This window comes from Oryzias latipes, chromosome 1 (genome assembly GCF_053564925.1).
Source record: "Oryzias latipes strain Hd-rR chromosome 1, Olatipes_Hd-rR_3.1".
NCBI lineage: Eukaryota > Metazoa > Chordata > Actinopteri > Beloniformes > Adrianichthyidae > Oryzias > Oryzias latipes.
Window position 1 is genome coordinate 28,068,952 of NC_136237.1, and position 12,325 is coordinate 28,081,276.

At 45.5% G+C, this 12,325-nt stretch overlaps 1 long non-coding RNA gene across 1 annotated transcript; it reads left to right on the forward strand.

Moving 5' to 3' along the window:
* Positions 1-10,405: 10,405 nt before the first annotated feature.
* On the forward strand, positions 10,406-11,123 carry LOC144993344 (uncharacterized). The gene is made up of 4 exons (XR_013657064.1): positions 10,406-10,449; positions 10,552-10,618; positions 10,766-10,831; positions 10,900-11,123. It is a non-coding gene; the product is annotated as an uncharacterized LOC144993344 (long non-coding RNA).
* The last annotated feature ends 1,202 nt before the right edge of the window (positions 11,124-12,325 follow it).

The window sequence follows — 12,325 nt, forward strand, 5'->3', positions numbered from 1 at the left end:
GACTGTATTACTTTACAAGTGAGAAACACTAGATAAAACAGTAGATTAAAAAACAGACTGAAACTCACAAATGTTAAAAAAGACAAGGTATAATAACAAATTAATAAAGAAAATGTGTTTTACGTTTTGTTTAGCAGAATATTTTCAAAAAACAAAATGATTAAACAGTTTTTTACAGCAGTAAAGCTCCTCTCAGAAATGATTTTGAAAATACATGCAACATGTTACACCAATCTGTGTTTTCAAACATAACTGGTGTCTTCAATGTCAGGAACTGGTGGTGTAGGACCCCAAATGCAGGAGATCAGGTTTAGTGTCGGACACATACAAATTAAATAAAGTTGACAAAAACCATGAAATAGAGGAGAAAACAGATGATCTAAGAACGAAGAATTGAAAACCAGACGCTTGAATTCTCTGGGGACCACAAAACAAATCAAGACAGCAGTGAATATCTGACAACCTAAACCTTTTGTGTCAATTTACTGTACAGTGACTCCTCCCCCTGGTGTTCGCGACAGGAAGTGCCTGCTGGCTCCAAGAAGCCAAAATCCCATAGACTTCTATAGTGAAATAAACAGCTGTTACTCAGTCATTGTATTTGTCAGTATAAGCATTCTTGATCTGATACCTATTTATTTTAGGATGTTCTTGCTAATCCTAATTTTTATTTATAATGTCTTGTAGTGCAAGTTATTCAACTTATAAGCTGGCCAATCAGATGTCTCAATCGGGACAATAGGTGTGATTGACAGGGGAAAAAGCTGACTACAGAACATGAGGATAACCAATGAAATAAAACTGACACGCAAAGGTCACAATCCTCACATTTAAGCTTGTAATTCTGGTTCTGTTAAGGTTGATAAGTTAACATGGATAGGTTTTTGTGGAGGTTTGTGCCACACTGAACATAGACTTTAAGGTGAAGGAGAAAAACTGCAATGTATTCAACTAAGTTTTCTTAATTTTTAATGATTAATTCTCTAAAAAGTAAGAAATCACTTACTCTAATAATACTTAATGATCACCAAAGAACAGTAGAAACACAGAAACTGAAAAGGAAGGAGCTGGAGACAGTCAAGATGCAGATAATAAAGATTTTGATAGAGACGAGGACCGGAATATAAAGCAGAGTCAGGAACTTGTAAAATATGTGTACGTGGTACCTGAACACACTCATAATGAAGACAACAGATTAAAAAAAGAAATTATCCAAATGTAAATAATCTGTCATGTTTAGTACAGATAAAAGAAAAAACATCAATTCCCACTCATTTGATCAAAGTCATTGTGTTATAAGCAAAAGACAAATGCAGTCTTAAAATGAATTAAAACATGTTTGAGTAACTTATTAAATGATTAAAGAATTGAGTATATTTATAGTGCACAAATTAGCTGCTAATTTATTAAGTCTTCAAGCACAAGCATATTTGAGTGAACAATTGCCCTGGATACAGTGGAGTATTAAGTATGTGATCCCTTTCTTATTTAACAGTCATTAACAGTCTGTCATGTTAATGGTTGGTTCATTTGAACTGTGAGCGATATAAAATTACAGAGTAAATTAAGAAATCAACTTTATATCATTTATTTGATGTCGTATGCCTTTCACTGAAGGTAACAAGTATTTGAACCCTTCTGCCAGAAGACTTTCTATTTTTTGGTTAAATCCTAATTAGCAAGTACAGAGGCCAGATGCTTCTTGTAGCTGATGACCAGATTTCTGCTCATATCAGAAGGAATTTTGGTTCACTCTTCTTTGCAAATGACTTCTAAATTGTCAGATTTGGTGGCTGATGCTCAGCTAGAGCCTCTGCATTGGTTCTCTAAATGATTGAGGTCCGTAGACTGGCTGGCCCACTTCATGACCTTTATGTGCTTTTTTTTAAACCATTCTTTGTTTGCCTTGGCTGTATGTTTTGGGTCATTATCATGTTGGAAGATCCATCCACCATCTATTTTAAGCTTCCTGGTGGAAGTAGGAGGTTCTCACTATAGGGATTTGAAGGTACATAAAATCTGGTCCATCCTGACATCGACATGGTGAAGTGGCCTTGTGCAGAAAAACCCTCTGAGGTATGATGGTTCCACCTCTGTGCTTTGTATTTCCTCCAAACACAATGGGTTGAGTTGATGCTAAAGAGTTCAATTTTGGTCTCATCTGACTGCAGCCCCTTCTTCCAATCTTTCTCAATCATAAAAGTGTTCACTGGCAAACTCCAGGCGGGCCTGCACATGTGCCCTCTGAAGCAGGGGGTACTTTGGGAGCACTGTAGGAATTAATCCATTGCAGTGCAAAGTACTACCAATGGTTTTCTTGGTGACTGTGGTCTCCGCTGGCTTAGGGATCAACTAACTCCAGCCATGTCATTTTAGGGCTATTTCTCACTGTTCTCAAGCTCATGGAAACCCCACCGGGTGAGATCTTTTTTGGAGCCCTAGACCGATAGGTCGATTGATGGTCATGGACAATTCCACCAATAGTTTTCACCCTAACCCTCAGCGTCTTTCTGATGTTTTTTTTAGTTCATTCTTGTCTTTTATCTATAGGTTTATAATGGTCTCCATGAAATCCAATGAAAGCTCTTTCTCATGTTGGAGAGTTTGAAGTCTGACTAATTGACTGATTCTGTGAACAGTTGTCTTTTATACTGGGGATTAGTTCAAACAGCTGTCTTTAACTCAGGTTACAGGGAGAGTCTAACTAGTCTGTAAGAACCAGAACTCTTGATTATTACAATGGGATCAAATACTTATTTCCCCCAATGAAGTGCAAATAAATGTATATGAATTTGATAAAGTCCATTTCTTGATTTTTTATCTCTCACTGTTCAAAGGAGCCTACAATTAATTTCTTTTCGGTGGGCAAGTCCGTACTGCAACATTTCTTAACTTAACCAACAGCCGTGTTGTAAAGCCAGCTTATTATTGAGCCATGTTCAGGAAAGAGTTGTGCACAAAGTGAGCAAACAAAACATTCCTGTTGCAGCTAAAAGGATGACATAAGAGAGAGCTTCAGGGTGCTGCATCAACACCGGCCACATGCATACTTTGTTTAGAAGGACAGACCATTTTTCTCTATGCTCTGTTTAGCAGTCATTCATTCTCTCCACACAGCTTCCCGGTCAACTCTGGTGCCCTTCTTTGTGGCTGCTGCCTCCCATTTCACCAGGCTTGCGTTGCGTTCTCAGCATTGCCAGTCAGCTTTCAGCTCTCTCTTGGCTACCTCCCGTCTTCTGGTGCACTGTCCACCTTCAGTTCTCTGTTTGCGCAGCCCACCAACAGTAAGTCCCAGGAGCTGTCAGTCCAAGTCCTGTACCTGCTCAGAGCTCCATTTCAGCAGTAGTAAGGGGTCCTTTCCAACGGCGCCCAGTACAAAGCAACCATTAACATGTGGTGGAAAACAAACCTTTGGCCTACAAAACATCCAAGAAATAAAAGAAAGCAGCACATAACCTAAAGAACTGAAGTCACACTGAAACATAAGGACCAGCAGCAAATTATCATTGCAACACATCCGGCAGACTTGAGACACCTGTAACAAGATAAATATAAAAATAAATCCACCAAATGAAAAAAATGTACATAATAAACAGCTAAAGAATGTATTACTCATTTTAAGTTTCTAAAAGCTTGCAGGTCTATAATTTCTTCCATTGCTTTTGTTCTGAAAATCCTTACTTTGTTACAGTGGCCGAGAGGTGCAAGACATGTTTACATTTAAGAAACAACAACAAATCCCTGTACAAATGAACAAATACTGAAACACAACAGCAAATTATGGAAAAATATTACAGAGTCCTAAAACACAACAGCAAAGCACAAAACACAACAGTAAATCAGGAAACATAACAGCAAATCAGGAAACACAACAGCAAATCAGGAAACACAACAGCAAATCAGGAAACACAACAGTAAATCACGAAACACAACAGTAAAATCACGAAACACAACAGCAAATCATGAAACACGGGAGGAGCGCACACACGCGCCTGAATCATTCATGAGGAGCCGCACACAAACGAGGCGGACTCTGACAATGACGAAAGGGAACCTGACCTGTTTGATAGAAATGTAACCCAGCTGTTCATTTCAGATACAGAAGATGAGGACTTTGATGGATTTTTGGATGCTGATTTATAACTGAAAAAATAAAAAATAAATCACAACCAACTCAGTTTTGCTCCCGCTGCCTTTTTAAAACACACAGTAGCGTGAACGTTTTACCGGGATGTTTTAACGTGCCCGCGCCCTAAAACCCGATGCGCCTGTATGTGTCAAATACAGAAAAAGCATCCATAACTGAAACTGCACCCTATAATCTACACTGCCTCCATTGTAGCTATACTGGTCTGTGAATGTGCATAAATGTCCCATTGATGATCAGAGGGACCGTAGGTGCAAACTGGCAGCCATGCCTGGGTTATGAGGAGTGAATGAATATTTAACACATCGACAGCGCTTTGGGCGTTTCATTACTAAATGCAGAGGAAAACATTATGAAAATGCCTGACCATGTGTTTTTGACTTAACTCCAGGGACTGTTAAAAGCTTTTGCTCAAAAACTCAAGGATTTACTAAAAAAAAAGTGATAAAAGCATACCTGAAGCGTACAGGGAACCAAGAGAATCAACTCAAACTTGGTCTTGTATGCTTTTGTGCAGCTGAATGTTGCAGCAGCTTAAAATGGGAAATGCTGTTTTTATTTGACAATCTTCTCTTCTTAAGGGACACTCTGCCCTTTTTTCTGAGCCACACAATCCCACACGTGTTACAGTCAGGCAAGCAGGTTGGAACCCTGATGCACATAAGAACTACACACAAAGATGTAGCAAAATCCCCATGGATTTATTTACAAAAAATAAGACCATAACCACAGCAAACTGGATATCTCACAAAACAAGCCAATATCGAAGGCTCAGGGACAGTTCATGAAATTCAATGTGGCTGATAAGCAAAGTGCAGGCAGCTGTGACTGCTTCACAGGAAAATGGGTGGTGTCATGTTTCGTCAAGTTCCTGTCTGACATTTGTGTCCTCGTGTGTCGCTTCCTGTTTTCTTTTGAAAGTTCTTCCCTTTCCTGTTCATGTCTGTTTTCCCCACAGCTGTTGTCCTAATCATCCCTGATCGTTCCCACCTGTGCTGTCCCTCCTCATATGTATTTATGGTCTGTGTCTCCCTCTGTCCTGTGCCTGATTATCATGTGTAGATGTTTAACAAACCCTACGCCTATCTCAGGTTCTCAGGAATAAAAGTTTTCCAAGAACTCTGCATCTGAGTCCTCGCCATTCTGTGGTCCTTGTCAGTATAATCAGGCCAGAATGGACTCAGCAGAGAGCAGCACTCTAGCTGCCGTTCTACAACGCCTGGAGGCTCGCCTTTCCCAGCAGGAGGACTTCCAGAAGTCCCTGGCCGCCCACATGGTTCAGGTCACCTCCCAAGTCCAGGAACTCCGTACAAGGCAGCCCTTGACCAACCCGCTCCCGGGAGCCTCTTCAGCCGTCCCGGCTTCTGCCCCGCCCGCGCCTGCCCGGTGTTCGGAAATCAGGATCGCCCCTCCCGAGCGTTACTCAGGAGAGTCAGGATTATGCAGGCACTTCCTCACAGACTGTTCGAGTCATTTTGAACATTCCCCCCATGCTTTTGGATCGGACCGGGCGAGGATTGCCTTCATGATCTCCCACCTTTCGGGGAGGGCTCGAGCTTGGGCCATGGCCGAGTGGGCTCGCGACTCCCCTCTCTGCATGTCTCTCCTCGCCTTCCAAGAGGCTCTTCAGTGCACGTTCGACCCCGTATCTACCAGCAGGGATAAGGCGCGGGAGCTTACCTGCATACGCCAAGGAGGGGATTCTGTCTGTGAGTACGCCGTCCGTTTTCGCACCTTGGCGGCTGAGAGCGGATGGAACTCGGTGGCGCTGTACGACGTCTTTCTGAAGGGGTTGGCGCCGCGCATCCAGGAGCAGCTCATACCCCTGGATTTACCGTCAGATCTGGACTCCCTCATTGCTCTCGCCGTTCGCACGGACAATAGGATCCGTGAACTGGCCTCCCGGCGTAGCCTCGGTCCCATGGGGGAAGCCCCGTCTGGAGGAACTGAGGCCGCGGAGAGGCGGATCTTCCACCAGGTTCCGGCCGACCCGCCTCGCTCGCCCCCTGGGGGAGGGGAGGGGGAACCCATGCAGGTGAACCGAGCACGGCTCTCAGCGGCGGAACGACAGCGACGTCAGCGGGAGGGGCGGTGCTTCTTCTGTGGAGAGCTCGGTCATCTGGTTCCTTTCTGTCCTATGAAGAACTCGGCAAGGGTGAGTCACATAGCAACCGAGGGCAGACCCACACGAAGCCTCACACACCTAGAGGTAACACACCGTGGTGTCACCACATCCCTCACAGCTCTTGTAGACTCAGGGGCCGATGTCAGCTTAATGGACTGGATGCTGGCAGAAGACCTGGGACTGGAGCCTCGTCCCCTGCCCAGTCCCGTCCGGGTCTGTGGCCTTCATGGAAGGGGTCTTTTTCAAATCACGCATGCCACAGAACCTCTTCAAGTGTCCATCCAAGACCATTCAGAAGTCATGCCGTTCTACCTGTTTAAGGGCTCTTCTAGGAACCTGGTCTTGGGGTACCCCTGGCTGTGTCAGCACGGACCCCAGGTCGACTGGTCATCAGGGAAAATCCTGGGATGGGGGTCGGGCTGTGAAGAACACCGGAGCCCTGGGTCCGCAGGTAAACGAACATCTGTGAACATTAACCCACTTCCCGTTCGTCCTGCTTTAGGGGACCGGGACCCCGGAGCTGAGTACAGTTCCCGCCTGTTACCACCATCTGGGTGAGGTCTTCAGCAAATCCAGAGCTTCGAGTCTTCCTCCCCATCGCCCGTATGACTGCGCCATAGACCTGGTTCCAGGGTCCACCATTCCCAAAGGGCGTCTGTACCCCGTTTCAGCGGCAGAACGCCAGGCCCTGAATGACTACATCGACAACTCTCTGGCGGCAGGCCTTATCCGTCCTTCCTCCTCTGCAGCCGGGGCTGGGTTCTTCTTCGTTGGGAAGAAGGACGGGTCCCTTAGGCCCTGCATTGACTACAGCGCCCTCAATGACATTACAATTAAAAATCGTTACCCATTGCCGCTCATGTCCTCTGTCTTTGACCAGCTCCAGCAGGCCAAAGTCTTCACTAAACTCGACCTCCGGAACGCATACCATCTGGTCAGGATCAGGGAGGGGGACGAGTGGAAGACGGGGTTCAACACACCCAGGGGCCATTACGAGTATCTGGTAATGCCCTTTGGACTAACCAATGCTCCTGCCGTGTTCCAGGCCATGATCAACGACGTCCTCAGAGACTTCCTGGACCACTTTGTTTACGTTTATTTGGATGACATTCTAATTTACTCCCCTGATCCGGACACTCATGTCACCCATGTCTCTGCGGTCCTTAAGCGCCTTCTGGACAATCATCTGTATGTCAAGGCAGAAAAAAGCGAGTTCCATGTCTCAACCGTCGCCTTTCTGGGATTCATTGTGTCCGCAGGGACGGTTGAGATGGACCCGGCGAAGGTCTGCGCTGTGACGGACTGGCCGTCACCTGACAGCCGCAAGAAACTCCAGCAGTTCCTGGGGTTCGCGAACTTTTATAGACGCTTCATTCGGGGTTTCAGCTCCATTGCGGCGCCCCTCCATGTACTCACGTCTCCACGTGTGCAGTTCCGGTGGACTCCTGCAGCAGAGGCTGCCTTCCGGACCCTGAAAGGCCGCTTCACGTCGGCTCCGCTGCTCACTCTGCCGGACCCGCGTCGCCAGTTCGTTGTGGAGGTGGATGCCTCCAATGAGGGGATTGGGGCCGTCCTGTCCCAGCGGTCGGAGCAGGATGGAAAGCTGCATCCCTGTGCGTTCCTGTCCAGGCGTCTCTCCGCTTCCGAACGCAACTACGACATCGGCAACCGTGAGCTGCTGGCGGTCAAGGTGGCCCTGGAGGAGTGGAGGCACTGGTTGGAGGGGGCCGAACACCCCTTTGTGGTCTGGACGGACCACAAAAACCTGGAGTACATCCGGAACGCCAAAAGACTTAATTCTCGCCAGGCCCGTTGGCGACTGTTTTTTGACCGTTTCTCTTTTGTTCTCTCTTACAGGCCGGGGTCCAAGAACATCAAGCCGGATGCTTTGTCCCGTCGATTTGACCCCGCGCCTGTTGCCAAAGCACCTGAGTCTATCCTTCCACTGTCATGTGTGGTTGGAGCGGTGTCCTGGCAAATAGAATTTGAGGTGAAGCAGGCTAACAGCGGGGTGCAGATGCCCAGTGGATGCCCGAAGAACCGACTGTTCGTACCTCAGTCGCTACGCTCTAGGGTGATTCACTGGGCCCACGCCTCGCTGCTTTCCTGTCATCCGGGAGTTCGGCGGACGATGCACGCCATCTCTCGGAGGTTCTGGTGGCCAAGCATGGGGTCGGAGGTCCGGGAGTACGTTGCGGCGTGTTCGGTCTGTGCCCGGAATAAATCTTCCACCGGACGTCGCATGGGACTCCTTCAGCCCCTTCCCATCCCTTCCAGACCATGGGCTGACATCTCTATGGACTTTGTCACTGGTCTTCCCCCCTCACGGGGTCACACCACCGTCTTAACTGTCGTGGACCGGTTCTCCAAGATGGTCCGGTTCATCGCCCTGCCAAGATTGCCATCGGCCAAGGCCACGGCTGAGATCGTCATGCACCAAATCGTGCGATACCATGGGTTCCCGAGGGATGTTGTGTCGGATCGGGGACCGCAGTTCGTGTCCCGGTTCTGGAAGGAGTTCTGCCGGCTCATTGGCGCCACGGTCAGCCTATCCTCGGGACATCACCCTGAATCCAACGGCCAGACTGAGCGCCTCAATCAGCAGCTGGAAACTGGTCTCCGGTGCTTGGTCTCCCAGAACCCCTCGACATGGAGCAGACTCCTGGTGTGGGTGGAGTTCGCCCACAACACTCTACCTACCTCGGCCACTGGCTTCTCACCCTTCAAGTGCGTGCATGGCTACGATCCTCCTCTGTTCGCGGAGGTGGAAACCGAGGTCGCCGTTCCGTCTGCTCACGCCCTGGTTCGTCGCTGCCATCACATCTGGGCGGCCGCTCGACAGATCCTGGCTCGACAACAGGATCGGGTCAAGAGGGCTGCGGACCGCAGGAGGCGTCCCGCTCCCATCTACCAACCTGGACAGAAGGTTTGGCTCTCAACCAGGGATCTCAACCTACACATTCCGTGTAGAAAACTGGCTCCCCGGTTTGTGGGGCCGTTTCCTGTCGCCAAGGTCATAAACCCAGCTGCGGTTCGTCTTCGTCTGCCCCGGTCCCTCCGGGTTCATCCTACGTTCCATGTCAGCAAGGTGAAGCCGGTCGTGGACAGTCCTCTGGTGCCTCCCTCGGAGCCCCCGCCGCCGCCCAGGATGGTGGGGGGTGGACCGGTGTACACAGTGCGGAAGATCCTGGCCGTCAGGAAACGGGGTCGTGGTCGGCAGTTCCTAGTGGACTGGCTGGGCTATGGTCCAGAGGACCGCCAGTGGATTCCGGAGCGTTTCATCGAGGACAGGTCCCTCCTGACGGACTTCTTCAGGTCCGGGGCTCCTGGACCGTCTGGTGTCGGTCCTTAGGGAGGGGGTACTGTCATGTTTCGTCAAGTTCCTGTCTGACATTTGTGTCCTCGTGTGTCGCTTCCTGTTTTCTTTTGAAAGTTCTTCCCTTTCCTGTTCATGTCTGTTTTCCCCACAGCTGTTGTCCTAATCATCCCTGATCGTTCCCACCTGTGCTGTCCCTCCTCATATGTATTTATGGTCTGTGTCTCCCTCTGTCCTGTGCCTGATTATCATGTGTAGATGTTTAACAAACCCTACGCCTATCTCAGGTTCTCAGGAATAAAAGTTTTCCAAGAACTCTGCATCTGAGTCCTCGCCATTCTGTGGTCCTTGTCAGGTGGAGTCACAGCCCGCCTGTACAGAAACCCAAGAGAAGAAAAACTGATCAACAAAACAAGCAAATCATAACAACATGTTTTCTATGCTCAAACAAACCCATTAGCCCATTATTGAACTATGTCGAGACCTTATGACAGCAGTCTTTAAAACCAAGTAAATTTTGTAGCATGAAAAATCACATTAACAGTGGTGGGTTTGAAGGACCAATGATGAGAATCTCTGGTATAATATATTGATAAGCTACATAATAAATCATTTCCATAAAAATGGATTGACAACAGATTTCTCATTTTTAAAGTGTTTTAATTAAGTCAAAAGCTTTTGCAATCATGTCTAGCTTCTGTCCAATTACATTAGTCACTTCCTTTTCAAGGAAAATCTTTCCCAATGAAAGAAGTTTCTCAACATTGTTGCATCTGCAAAGGTATAAAAGAGACAGTGAACGTTCAGAGCAGCATCACAACTACCTTCTTGATCTTCTGTTGAACCTGCTAAGAGTCAACTGTAAATACATTGTTCTTACTGGGTTTTAGTATGTGTTACTATGAATCTCATTTTAACTCAACTAATAGTATTTGTGAACAAAACATTTCCTTTTTTTTCCAGGAAGGAAACCATGCTGAAGATAGCACTTGTGCTTGAATGCCTCCTGAGCCTTACTCTGGCTAAATCTGTGAGTGGGATTGTTTCACCTTCATTTGTTCTTTGTAGACCAGGATAAACACCAGTCTCTTTTACTTTTTCCAAAAAAAAACATGTACTTTGAGTAAATGCAGATGAACACATCACTTATTAAATTTTCTTTTTTTACATTTCACAGATGGAGGGTCATCATCCTTCTCATCATTCCAAACACAAACACCACTCTGGGTCGAGTTCACATGAGGTTGGTACTTTCTAACATAGACAAGTCATGCAGGGTCTTCAGCTTCTTGATTGACTTTTTTCTTTAAGGCAACCACCTCTGCAACAAGTACTACCAATGCAGCTGCAAGTACTACCACTGCAGCTGCAAGTACTACCACTGCAGCTGCAACTACTACCACTGCAGCTGCAACTACTACCACTGCAGCTGCAACTACTACCACTGCAGCTGCAACAACCACACCACCGACTACTACTACTCCTTCAGCAACTTCTTAAAAATGCAAAAAAGTGACATGGAGCGAGAGATCAAGGAGTGATAGAAAATCATCTTATAATGAATTGTTGACATTGTTTAGCACTTGATCTGTATTGTTCAGAATTTGTGAAGACAAATTAAAATCAAGGTTTTCTTGCAAAAATATTTTTTTCTTGAATTATTGGAGTCTTCAAAAACTAAAATATTTTTGATACACTGAATAATGAAAAAATGTTTTTTTATAATACAATCAAACATTATTTCTATTCTTAAAACTTTTACTATAATAAACCTTTATTTTTTTATTTATTTTTCTGAAACCATGAACACGTATTTAATAAAATACTGAAAAAAAACATTTTCAAACCTCCACTGAGGTCCATTGATTATTATATTTTGCTAGTCATTTTTCCTCTTGTTATATTTTTATGAGTGGTGTAGTCATATTGAAAATGCTTTTTCATCATTGACTGTTTAATGTGCAATGATCCAATTTCTCTGTATTGACAAAACTTAAAATTTTTGCAAAAAAACAATTTTGATTGCTTTACAAGCAAAAAATAAAAAGCAATAAAACCAACAGAAACCAAAACTCTCCAAACATATTTAGAACCAACATGTACCATTCACGTAGATTAGTGTTAAATAGCGCTCTGTAGTCAGTTTTGCTGGTCTATATAAACCTATATAAACCGGATGTAATATTGCACAGTTTAGTCTGACGTCAATGTTAAAACATTGTGAAGCACATTGTAGTAGTTGGATGTTACTGTATAAAAATTGACAGTGGTCTGCTTTAGAAACAGGCGTCTGCAAGAACCAACAACTACGGCTGGGTTGATAAAATCGATTAATTGATCTGAATCAATATAAATTTAAATCAGTAATCGATCCATAAAAGTAGAGATTGATCTTTTATGCCTTTCCTTTTCCAGTGATCCAACGCAAAACAGCAGCAAAAGCCAAAGTCTAGTAGCTTAATGCTAATAAATAAAGGAATTTCCCACAGGATGGGGTTCAATGTTTTGCTCAAGGATGCCCCGACACATCGGCAGGAAGGGTGGAAAACGAACCTGCAATCTTCTGATCAGAGACCAAATAAAGGAATCAAATATAAATCAGTGTGTAATCTGAGTCTGTTTATTGGTCCTTGTTCACACTGAATTTGGCCACAGGTAAAGTTTTGAAAAGTTCAAACATGTATATCTCTCTGCAATAATCCATTTATTTAGTTCCAGTGTTTTACTTGCAGAGCTT